Source organism: Stegostoma tigrinum, chromosome 1 (genome assembly GCF_030684315.1).
Source record: "Stegostoma tigrinum isolate sSteTig4 chromosome 1, sSteTig4.hap1, whole genome shotgun sequence".
Classification (NCBI taxonomy): Eukaryota; Metazoa; Chordata; class Chondrichthyes; order Orectolobiformes; family Stegostomatidae; genus Stegostoma; species Stegostoma tigrinum.
In genome coordinates, this window is record NC_081354.1 from 121,141,862 (window position 1) to 121,154,489 (window position 12,628).

At 40.5% G+C, this 12,628-nt stretch overlaps 1 protein-coding gene across 6 annotated transcripts in view; it reads right to left on the reverse strand.

The window, feature by feature from the left end:
• Positions 1-12,628, reverse strand: part of ndufaf2 (NADH:ubiquinone oxidoreductase complex assembly factor 2) — a 149,350-nt gene that overhangs the window by 135,911 nt on the left and 811 nt on the right. The gene's annotated exons all lie outside the window — the stretch shown is intronic.

Below are 12,628 nucleotides of genomic sequence, written 5' to 3' on the forward strand. Positions count from 1 at the left end.
ATACACATATTAGAGGCAGACGGGAAATCCCAAGGCAAGCAACTTGACCAAATTGTTTTCGCCTGTGGTATCCTGTTGACTTACACTAGAATGCTTGGGGTCCGTACCAGCCTTAGCAACTTCTTACACATACTGGAACCTCAGAAAACACTGCAGAAAATGAACATGGTCATCTTTGCCTCAAAAGGATGAGACAAGAAATATATTTAATCTTCAATAACCTTGTGCTTTGTAACATTTAAAATGATAATGAAGGATACACATTGGGACAAAAACATCTTTTTTATATTTCCAAAATTGCTGAATAAAATTAACCAGATCATAAGCAGTGTTTCGTTTGATGATTTTAACAAGCTGGTTCATAAAAACCTCATCATGCTGTTAAGTATTACAAGATACTGACAAAGCTTCCCAATCATTTTCAACTTGAGGATAGGGCACAAAGGGTAATTACACTGCAATGTTAAAAACGTTCAACGGAAAATAAACAATGCATTTCATCCATTAATGATGTCTGGAGATTCTCTTGATTGTCTAGAAATGACTAACATTGACCTACCAGCACAAAGTCACTTCTATGACATTAGGAATGATAGTAAGGGCCCTGTAAAATAATATGCACAAAGCTCAATCAGACAGACAGGTATTAATGTGAAATTCCATTATTCATTATTAAGGATTTAGTATTCTGCACAGCTAACATTCTCACGTTGTTGCAGTCTTACAAAGCTGCCACATGCATAAATAAAAATTACAGCATTAGGCAGTCATTTCGACTTATTTTTTATTTAAATGCTCACAAATGATGAAACTCATGCTAGTCCCTGCAGTCAGCATTCATGTGGGAATAGTAGGTGTGCTAAACTATGATCCCCATGCCACGTTCTGCTCTTTGACCTCAAATGAGACCAAAAAGAAAATCATACACACAAAAATGCAATTAGAAACCTCATCAGTTCACATTCTCTCACAAAATACTTCTGTTGCAACAGACTCACATCTTTTGTCTTTAAACAAAATGCAACAGAACCTATATTTTTAGGAGAGCTTTATTTCAGTTATCATATCCATAGGACTCTCTCAAACCACTGACTGCTCGCTTCCCATACTTAAACAACCAACTGAAATCCAGTAACTCGTAATTAGTATATTCATCACCTTTTTCCTCAATTCATTAGGTCTCAGACATTCCTTCAAACCATATAACCATATTCAACAATGACAACATCGTGCTGGCTTTTAACTCCTTTAAAGAAAGGATATAACTGCATTAAAAGTAGTCCAGAGAAGGTTTACTTGGCTAATCCCCGTGATGTAGAACTTGCCTTCTAAAGGGAAGGATGGACAGATTGGGCCTGCAGTCGATGGAGTTTACAACAAAGAGAACAAAGGACGGTACAACACAGGAATGCCCTTCAGCCTACCAAGACTGCCTTTCTAAACTAAAAATCTTTTACCTCTATGGGGCCCATATCCCTCTATTCCCTGCCTATTACGGTGAAGCTGTACAAAACTCTGGTGCGGCCGCACTTGGAGTATTGCGTACGGTTCTGGTCACCGCATTATAAGAAGGATGTGGAAGCTTTGGAAAGGGTGCAGAGGAGATTTACTAGGATGTTGCCTGGTATGGAGGAAAGGCTGAGGGATTTGAGGCTGTTTTCATTAGAGAGAAGAAGGTTGAGAGGTGACTTAATTGAAACATATAAAATAATCAGAGGGTTAGATAGGGTGGATAGGAAGAGCCTTTTTCCTAGGATGGTGACGGCAAGCACGAGGGGACACAGCTTTAAATTGAGGGGTGAAAGATATAGGACAGACGTTAGAGGTAGTTTCTTTACTCAGAGAGTAGTAAGGGAATGGAACGCTTTGCCTGAAACGGTAGTAGATTCGCCAACTTTAGGTACATTTAAGTCGTCATTGGATAAGCATATGGACGTACACGGAATAGTGTAGGTTAGATGGGCTTGAGATCGGTATGACAGGTCGGCACAACATCGAGGGCCAAAGGGCCTGTACTGTGCTGTAATGTTGTATGTTCTATGTTCTGTCAAGGTTCCTCTTAAAATGTTGTTATTGTATTTGCCTCCACCATCTCCTCAGGCACGTCTTCTTTAAACGCAGCCCCTTTTATCTGAAACCTTATCCCCTAGTAGATGACATTTCTCCCTGGGAAAATGACTCCAACTATATATTCTATCCATTCCTCACCTAACTTTGTAATCTTCTGTCAGATCACCCCTCTTCTTTCCAAGTTCGAGTGAAAGCAAATCAACTTTCCCAACTTCACGACATAATTAATATCATAGAATCCCTACAGTGCAGAAACAGGCCCTTCAGCCCAACAAGTCCACACTGACCCTCAGAGCATCCAGACCCTGTCAGGTCTCTCCTCAGCCTATGTTCTAAAAAGGAACAACCCTAATCTATCACAAGTCTGTAACTAAAATGCTCTAACTTAGGCCACATCCTGATGAGTCTCCTCTGCACCCATTCCAGTGCAATGACATCCTTCCTATAGTTTGGAGACCAGAGCTGCACACAATACTCCAGTTGTGGCCTAACTTGTCTTTGCAGTATGCTGGGAGAAAATTTTGATGGAGGTGTTCTAAAGTTTCAGGGACCCAGACAGAATAGATTGGAAAAAAAACTGGTTTCCGCTGGCAAAGGGCTGAAGGACCAGAGTGTGCTAATTTACAGTCAATGGCAAAAATAATGAGAAAGAAAAGAAAACATTCTACAACATACAGTTAGAATTATGACCATGAAAAACTGTCATCAAATGTGATAAACAAACATCAGGTTCACCTTCAGGGAATGAACCCATCGTCTTTACCAGGTCTGGCCTATATATAACTCCAGATCCAGAGATCAACTCTCAACTGTCCCCTGAAATGACTTAACAAGACATTCAGACCAAAGACAAATAGCTGCAGGCAACAAATGTTGACAGTGCCAGCAATGCCCACATCACATAAAAGAATGCAGAAAAAAATTCTGGGCACATGCCCTCATTTTAGGAAGGAAAGGTGCATACAAACATTAGAAAGGGTTCAAAAGAGACATACTAGAATGGTTCCAAGTTGAGGATGCTGGGATCATTCCCAGACTTGTACAAAACACCTTTGGCCCATCAGGTCTGCACCAACATATGTACACTAATCCCACTAACCAACCCTTGGCCCATATCCTTGAATGCTATGATATTTCAAGTGCTCATCCACATACATTTTAAAGATTGTAAGGTTTCCTGCCTCTACTGCTCTCCCAGGCAGTGGATTCCAGATTCCCACCAACCTCTGGGTAAAAATAATCTTCTTCAAATACCCTTGAAATCACCTGCCTTTCACCTTAACATTATGCCGTCTCATGATGGGCTCTTTTACCAAGAGGAACAGCTTCTTCCTATCCACCATGTCTATGCCCCTAATAATCTTATACACCTCTGGTCAGATCTCCTCTCAGCCAATGTTCGAAAAAGAAACAACCCTAATCTATCCCAAGTCTGTAACTAAAATGCTCTAACTCAGGCCACATCCTGATGAGTCTCCTCTGCACCCATTCCAGTGCAATGGCATCCTTCCTATAGTATGGTGACCAGAGCGGCACACAATACTCTAGTTGCGGCTTAACTTGTCTTTGGAGTATGCTGAGAGAAAGTGAACATAAGAGAAAATTTTGATGGAGGTGCTCTAAAGTTTCAGGGACCCAGACAGAATAGATTGGAAAAAACTGATGACTGCTGGCAAAGGGCTGAAGGACAAGAGCATGCTAATTTACAGTCAATGGCAAAATAACCAAAAAAGAATGACAAAAAGAAGAAAACACTCTACAGCATACAGTTAGAATTTAGAATGCAGTATTAAAAAGGTGAATAAAGGCAGATTCAAAATAGAATCAAATAAATATCTCAAAAAGGTTTAAAAGAAAGGGTTCCTGTGAAGCAGCACTGGGGACTACAACTGAAATGCTGCTATGAAGAACTGACATATGATAGATATTTGGCTTATTGTGTTGTAATCAATTATGCTATCAATGAACATTGCTTTGTGATGTCTTCAATATATTTTATAATGCTTCAAAATTAGGCACACATGGAGTCAACAGGCAGAAACTAGTAATTATTGTCACTCCAGCCACAAACTACTTTGATGAAAGTTCAAATTCTGTTTTAGCCTCTACAATCCAAAATAATTTATCAGTTAAAATGACATTGAAGCCTTGATTGAACAAGAATTCCCAATACTAACACGGCCAGTTGAATTATGAGGTGCAGATACTTTACAAGTTAGCCTCCGGAAATGGTAAATATGTACCACAACATAAATGACCAGAGCACAAATACTGACAACAGACAATTGTAAGCAAGCATCATTAAAATTTACTAATTCTAATGTTGGCAGATTGAAGACACAATTGGTTAAAATGCCAACAATATTACCAAGAACAAGCAGGAGTAGAGAAAGATATAAAACTGTTTGACAAATGTTTCAGTTAACTCTACTGTACAAGTAATTCAACCACTTAGTCCAATACTACTGCAATATCGATTCAGAAAACTAATAATGAAACTCATGCCCAGGAAGCAACTGTAGAAAACTAACCAATGGTCTATTCTCTAGAAAAAGGAAATTAGAAATTTATTACTGCATTATTCTTAAAACATAAAATAGTAAGGCATCAAGAGAACAGAAGTACTGTTATCATTGCTACAATAGTGATATCATGACTCACTGGCATAGTGTGCTAGAAATCAGGTCCCACTATTCCCAGATTTGCAACAAATTTTAAGATTCAATGAAACAACCGCAATTCTTAATTTGCCTCTGACTTACTGCCACTCAGGGTAAAAGCAAACCATACCAAGTCCCTTCAGCAATTTTAAAAAAATCCTCTTTAGAATATCCTTAACAATAAGGCAGTAAATGAATGGGATTTATAATTTCTGTCAATTAAGCTTTACCCTTTTTAAAACATCCCCTTCCCCCTCACAAACCACAAATATTATGAGTAGAAGGAATAAAATATTCACAAGAACACAGTTTTTTGTCACCAGTCCAAGATCACGAGACCAGATGGGTTAACTCCACAATCACTTTCCTTTCTTCATTGACAGCTTGATGTTTTATTCACAGCTATGATTACACTGTAGTTCACTGGTTCCTTTGTTGGACTCAGAGTCTTTGCTGTCATCTCTGGCTTTTAAAATTATTTCTTTTGACAGGAACTCGAGACCACAGGTTTACAGAACAAGGGGAATAGAAAAGAAAGGTCAATGCAACTAACTTATGTAGGTCTTGTTTAACTCCTGTCACGTGGTCCATGTTAAAATTAATCCTGATCAATTGGACGCTTATTGTAATGCTGAGCTCATAACAGCTCAGGCTGAATCCGTTGTTTCATTTACACCAGTCAGTTTCACTTGTTTTCTCAAAGCTGCAAACAACTGCTTGCACTTTCTCTCCTTTTTAAAAAACTGTCTATTCTTCTCATTTTCAGGCCATAGTCCAAAGAAATAAGAAGTTGTTGTTACTTAAAATATGCTTAGCTTTTCATCACTTTAAGTAGAATATTGCCACCAATTTTTTTTCCTTGCGTAGTCTAGAGGTTTGCGAGTTGCTTGTGGTGAAGGCTGAACCGTGAATAAATCTCAGCACCAAAAGCACATATCTTGGGTAACAAGATATGGTTAATTATGTCTCAGAAATTATAGTTGGGTTACACTTTTTTGATGGTAACACTAATATGTGAGGACATAATGTCTCCAATTACAACTATCTAGAACTGTCCACAACAACCTGAAACTGTCCCATGCCCACCTAGTAACTGTATTAGAGATCAGAGTTGGCGAAGCTTCAGCTTAGCTCCTAGACTAACTTTTTACATCTAATTCTCATATCAGTGTGGACAACTGAAACAGCATTGCGACTACCTGTTACGAACAATACCTTTCTGCTCAAACCCAGACGACAAGTTTGCATGCCAAGCTAACTGAGAAGCAATTTTCCGTGAAGTACATTGTGCTAACTCAACAGAAAAATATTGCAACATGGCTATGCAACACTGTGAACTATTTTCTAGGAATTTTAAAATGTTTGGTGATAATTTAAAAAACTTCAGTTTAAATTAGGTCAGCGATACACATCGCATAAACAAAAACAAAATTCCAATAATTTATACTGTCAGGACAGAGAGACGCGGGTTTGTTAGGATGGAAGTAGACAGGAATATGCATTGCTGCTATAGTAGGCGTGTCTACTGACTGCCACACAAATCTAACTGCTGTTAAATCAGGTGTTAGCTATAACTCAATTATTACATAATATTCAGGTAAAAAAATTAATTTGGATTTTCCCCGTGTGCCTGGGAAGAAACATATACTGACTGTGTGTGTGTGTGTGAGTGAGATCACGTTAGAAACATGCTTTGCTCTGTAAATAAAAAAGGTAACACTGACTTAAGATTGGCTTCAATATTGTTATTTGCCAACTACTTTTGCAGCAGATGACAAATGCAGATAAATCAGCTTAATTATTGTTTGATTAGCAAGTTTTTACAGGTTAGGAAATGGTTTAAAGCTTCAAGTAATGTGATAAAAGTAATGAACACCAAGTCACTCTTTCCTCTAACTGTGACTGTGCAAATTGGAGAGTTCTGCCTTTCAGGTTTCTGCATCAATAAGCTACGTTTTATTGATGTGCAACCGCAAATTACCTTTTCTATAATACTGATTTGATGCAGGAAATTTGCATACAGGCAAGTTGGCTGACCAAACATTCATCAGAATCAGCCTTTTTCACTTGAAAATGCTGCCATCTTCTGGACAGAAATACCATATTTATTACAGTGGAACAGCATTCATTTTTTAATTTCTTATTCAGTGTGATGTTAATTTCTTCTGGTCTTACGTAAGGCTAAATTAGCCAGTGAGCTTCGTTTTGAAGAGTCTTCTACCACTTCCTGACTCAATCTAGCTCCCTACCAGAACCCAACTATAGCTTATAAATTGGTTTGAAAAGGAAAATAAGATCTGCTTAAAGTCATGATTTTCATGAAAACCATTCCAACTTAAAGTGAGGACGATATTGTCAGTACACATTTTCAGAATAAGAATGTTGTTAAAGTAAGGCTTTGACTAAAAGTCTTCCAACAATGCACTCTAATGTTTCAGTGGTAAAGACCAAGTATTGCATATGGTGCAGATAAAGAATTCTAGATTTTTCTCTTCACCTCAAGCTGCACTTACAACTGACCTCTCCATCCCTGCGCTACATAAAAGAAAACAACCAGATTTCCGTGTATATAAATAGCCCGGTGACATTCCGTGAGTCAGGAGATAAAAGTAGTAAGAGTTACTGGCAAGGCCTACATTTGTTGGCAGTCTCCAATTGCCCTCAAGAAAGTGGTGGCGAGCCCTCACCATTATTAGGGTGGCAAAGTGAGGAGCACAGCTGCCTTACAGCCCCAGGTACCCGAGTTCCATTCCATCATTGAGTGACAATCTGTGTGGAATCTGCATGGTTTTCTGCCAAGTAGTCCAGTTTCCTCCCATTGTCAGAAGGTAGGTAAGCTGGAATAGCCATGTTGAATTGTCCATAGAATCTAGTGATGTGCAGGCTAGATGTTTAGCCATGGTAAACACAGGATAGGGTGGGGGACTAGGTTTGGATAGGATGCTCTTCAGAGCTGATTTGATGGGCCAACTGGCCTCTTTCCACACTGTAGGAATTCTATGATAAAAATCCATGGTCATCCACTGTGCATGTATATATAACCTGAGTACTGCTAGGAAGACAGTACCAGAATTAGTATGATGACATTGAAGGAATGGTGATATAATTTCAAATCAGAGTAGTGTGTGGTATTCCAGGTGGTAAAGTTCACAGGTTTGGAAGATGCTGTCATGCAAAGCCATTCTCATCTCATTCAATTTGTGCAATTGGACCAAGGTGTGTTGAAATCAGGAACTTAATCACCCTGTCAAACTCAAATTGGATGTTATAATAAAATGGCTGCATCTGTGGAGAGGAAACAGATTTAACATTTAAGATCCAATGACCCTTTTCAGAACTCTGGATTGTTTGGAAAGGTCACTGAATTCAAAACGTGAACTCTGCTTTCTCTCCACAGATACCACGAGAGATGCTGAGTTTTACAAGCAATTTCCATTGTTGTTTCTGGTTTCCAGTTTCTGAAGTTTTTTTTCAAATTATGAGATGGCTAGCATTATGTAGACACCACCTGAAAGTGACATCAATTATATCTTGGTGCCAGGGTCAAGGATGGCATAGGATGGCTGCAGGATTTTGTTTATAACATGAATGATTTGGTTGAAAATAGGGGAATTCAAAACTTGAGGGTATTGTTTGAAGGGGAGAGGAGAAAGATTTTTAAAAAGTGACCAGAGGGATAACTTTTTCACAGAGGGTGGTTCAGTTGTGGAATTAACTGCCACAGGAAGCAGTAGGTACGGGTGCAGGTTGAATTTGATCCATTGTCATGTGTATTTAAATACAGTCAAAAGGCTTTATTTACAAACAGTACAGGCAGATCATAGCAAGCAAGGACATACAGGTCATAGGTTGAAAAAAAAACTCAGGTTACGTTGCACAGGGTGTGCACCAGGCAAGGTTAATATTTGCAAGATCAGCATTATTTTGAAATTAGAGTCCATTCATCAGTCGAACAACAGCCAAGCAGAAGCTGTTTCTGAGACTGCTGGTGCTTATGTTCAAACTTCTGTAACTTGGAAGTGCACATAAGAGAGCATAGCTGGGGTGTGATGGGTCTTTGTTGACAGCCTCCAACAGCAACGAGCTGTGTAAATTGAGTTTATAGATGGAAAGTTGGATTTGGTGATGGCACAACCCTTCTGTAGTTTCTTACAGTCCTGGGCAGAACAGTTGCTACACCATGCCAATATGCCCCTAGACTGTATGCTTTCAATTGTGCTTCTGTAGACTTTAGTGAGGGTCCTTACAAATATGCCAAATTTGAGCTGCCTGAGGAAGAAGAGGTGTTGATGTGCCTTCTTGACTGTCACATGTATCGGGCAGGTCTAGAACAGGTGGTTGTTTAGTGTCACTCCAAGGAACTTGACACTCTCCACCCTCTCAACCACAGTTCCAGAAAGGAGAATGTGTCTCCCATCTATCTGAAGTCAGTGATCAGTACTTTAGTTTTGCCAATGTTGAGAGAGGGGTTGTTCTCGCTGCACCATGTCACCAAGCCTTCTACCTCCTTTCTGTATTCTGACTCGTCTTTGTTAGATATCTGTCCGACCATGATGGTATAGTCAGCAAACTTGTAAGATGGTGTGTTTGTTCAGAATTTGGCGACATAATTGCATTTGTACAGACAGTGCTTTAGGAGGCTGTGGACACATCCTTGGAGAGGCTCCAGTGTTGAGTGTAATCGTCGAGGAGGTGCAGTTGTCTATCTTCACCAGCTGCAGATTTTGGGTCAGAAAGCCAAGGAGCCTGGTGGAGGCAAGACCAACATCAAGGAATTTTGAGATTAGTCTCTAGGGGTTAATGGTGTTGAAGGTGGAGCTATAGCCGAAGACTAGGAGCCTGATATAGGTGTGTTTGTTGTCCTAATGTTCCAGGATGAGTGCAGGGTTAGGGATATGGCATCCTCTGTGGACCTGTTGTGTTGGTAGGCAAATTGTGGGGAAAAAAAAAAGAGAGGCTGGCTGAGAGACTAGAGTAGATGTGGGCCACAACCAGCCTCTCGAAGCACTTCATGATTATTAAAGTCAGAGCCACTGGGAGGTAAACATTAAGGCACGTTGCACGTGCTTTCTTAGGTACTGGTATTATGGTGGTCTTCTTGAAGCAGGTTGGGACTTTGGCTTGTAGGAGGGAGATGGTGAAGATGTTGGTGAATACCTCTGCTAGTTGGTCTGCACAGGATCCAAGTGCTCCTCCTGAGACTCCGCCTGGGTTTGTCATTTTCCTCAGCTCGACTCCCAGGAAAGTCGATCTGACGTCTGCAGAAGTGACAGTAGGCACAGGTGCAACCGGGGCTGTCAGGGCTGGTGACACGGTGCCACTGGCATTCTGCTCAAATTGAGCATAGAAAGCATGGAGTGCATCAGTGAGGATGTGTCTTTGTCCATTATCTTGCTCTGCTTCATTTGTGTCCCATAATGTTGTAAGGCCTTGCCAGAGGTGGCTGGAGTCTGTTTCTTAGTAACCGATCAAACAGTTAAGATTTCAAAGACATTTGACCAGGTACATGAATAGCAAACATTTAGAATCATACAGCTGCACAGCATGGTAACAGACGCTTCAGTCCAACTCACCCACGCCAGCCAGATATCCTGAATTAATCTAGTCCCATTTGCCAGCATTTGGCCCATATTCCTCTAAATCCTTCCAATCATATACCCATCCAGATGCCTTTTAAATGTTGCAATTGTACCAGCCTCCACCACTTTCTCTGGCAGCTCATTCCATACACGCATCATCCCACGAAAAAGTTGACCCTGAGGGCCCTTTTGTATCTTTCCCTCTCACCTTAGAGGATATGAGCCAAATATGGACAAGTGGAACTAATTTAATTTGGAAGCTTTAGTTAGCATGGATGGGTTGGACCAAAGGGTCTGTTTCTGTGCTAATATGTCTCTGACTTGCCCATCTAAGTACCAGCGATTTAGGTAGGAAAGGAGAGGAAGTATGAAAGCAGATTGAAAAGCAGGATCTCCAGAACAGTAATCTCAGAACTCCTACTCCATGTGCTAGTGACTACAGAAATAAGAGAATTTAAGAATTTCACATGTGGCTGAAGAACTGGCATTGGAGGAGGCATCAGATTAGTTCTCGTTAGGATCTGTATACGATGGAGAGGTTGCAGCTTTGTAGCACCAGTACTAACATCCTCATGTGGGAGATTTGCAAGCAAGAGGATGGGAACCTAAGAGTAAGCTCTGCTTTGAGGGAAGCAAAATAATTAAAAAAGGAAGCAGAAGCACACTAAGCAAATACACAGAGAAACCAATAAAAAGCACCAACCTATTCCATCAACCAATGAAGGCAACTACAACATAGTTACAGTTTCTCCTACGTGCTTGTGAGGTCAAACACCTATTTCAAAACTCACGAATAAAGTGGAAATATTTATTTGTACGGGCAGATGGGATTCAGAATTGGCTGACCCTTAGAAGACAAAGTGTGGTAGTGAATAGAAAACGTTCAACATGTTTCTCAGTTACGAGTGGTGTACCACAAGGATCTGTTCTGGGTCCTCTGCTATTTGTGATTTTTGTAAAATGATTTGAATGAAGGAGCGGAAGGGTGGATTAGCAAATTCGCGGATGATACTAAAGTGGGTCACGTTGTGGCCAGTGTGGAGGGCTGTTCTAACTTACAAGGGGACATTGGCAGAGCTGGGCTGAGAAGTGACAGATGGAGTTTAACCTTGAAAAGTGTGAGGTGATTCATTCTGGAAGGACAAACTTGAAAGTAGAATACAGGGTTAATGTAAAGATCCTTGGCAGTGTGGAGGAGCAGAGGGATCTTGGGGTTCATGTCCACAGTTCCCTGAAAGCTGCCACCCCAGGTGGATAGAGTCGTTAAGAAGGCGTATGGTGTGTTAGCTTTCATTAATAGAGGGATTGAGTTCAAGAACCGTGAAGTCCAGCTATACAAAAGCCTGATTTGGCCACATCTGGAGTAATGTGTCCAGGTCTGGTCAGCTCATTGTAGGAAAAATGTGGAAGTGTTGGAAAAGTGCAGAGAAGATTTACCAGGATGTTGGCTGGAATGGAGGGAAGGTCTTACGAGGAATGGTTGAGAGAGCTAGGACTTTTCTCTTTAGAATGAAGGATGAGTGGTAACTTAATTGATCATTTTGTGCACATCTGAGGTATAGATAGAGTGGACAGTCAGAGACTTTCTCCTAGGATGGAGGTAGCTTTCACGAGGGGACATAGTTTTAAAAAGTGAGTGGAAATAGATATCGGGGAGACAACCGAGGTAGGTTCTATAGTCAGAGACTGCTAGGGGCATGGAATGCATTGCCAGCGGGGATAGTGGAGTCAGCCTCATTAGGGGCATTTAAGCAGCTATTAGATCAGCATATGCATGACAGTATATGGTAGCAGTGGAGGTTAGATAGACCTTAGGTTTAAGGTAAAAGTTTGGCACAACTTTGTGGGTCGAAGGGCCTGTACTGTGCTGTGCTGTCCTGTTCTATGTTATATGCTCTAAATGACGCTAACAACTGGAAACAAGGCAAAGCAAAGTTGAGTTGTCCATGCACAAAACTCCAAACATCTCATATACCCAGTGCTTCAAATACCATATGTCCATCATTTTGCAGATTGCACACTGGACTTAGTAGCTATGTCAGACTAAATTGAGGCAGAGTGAAAGCAATCCCCAGAGATTGCCCAAGAATAAGACTATACTTCTCAAATAACATAGTTAAAGTAAATCTGAAGCCCTGGAGAACACAACTTTCCATATTGCACTAATGAGCGAACATTGATTAATCATTATTGTCACAACTAGATGGGCAAGAAGACCTTGAAGTCAATGTACTGGAATTTATGCCAAGAACCGCTTCTGCACAAACCTATCAAATGCTATCTTGCAATCCATACCGAAAATGCTTTTGCGCATTGAGC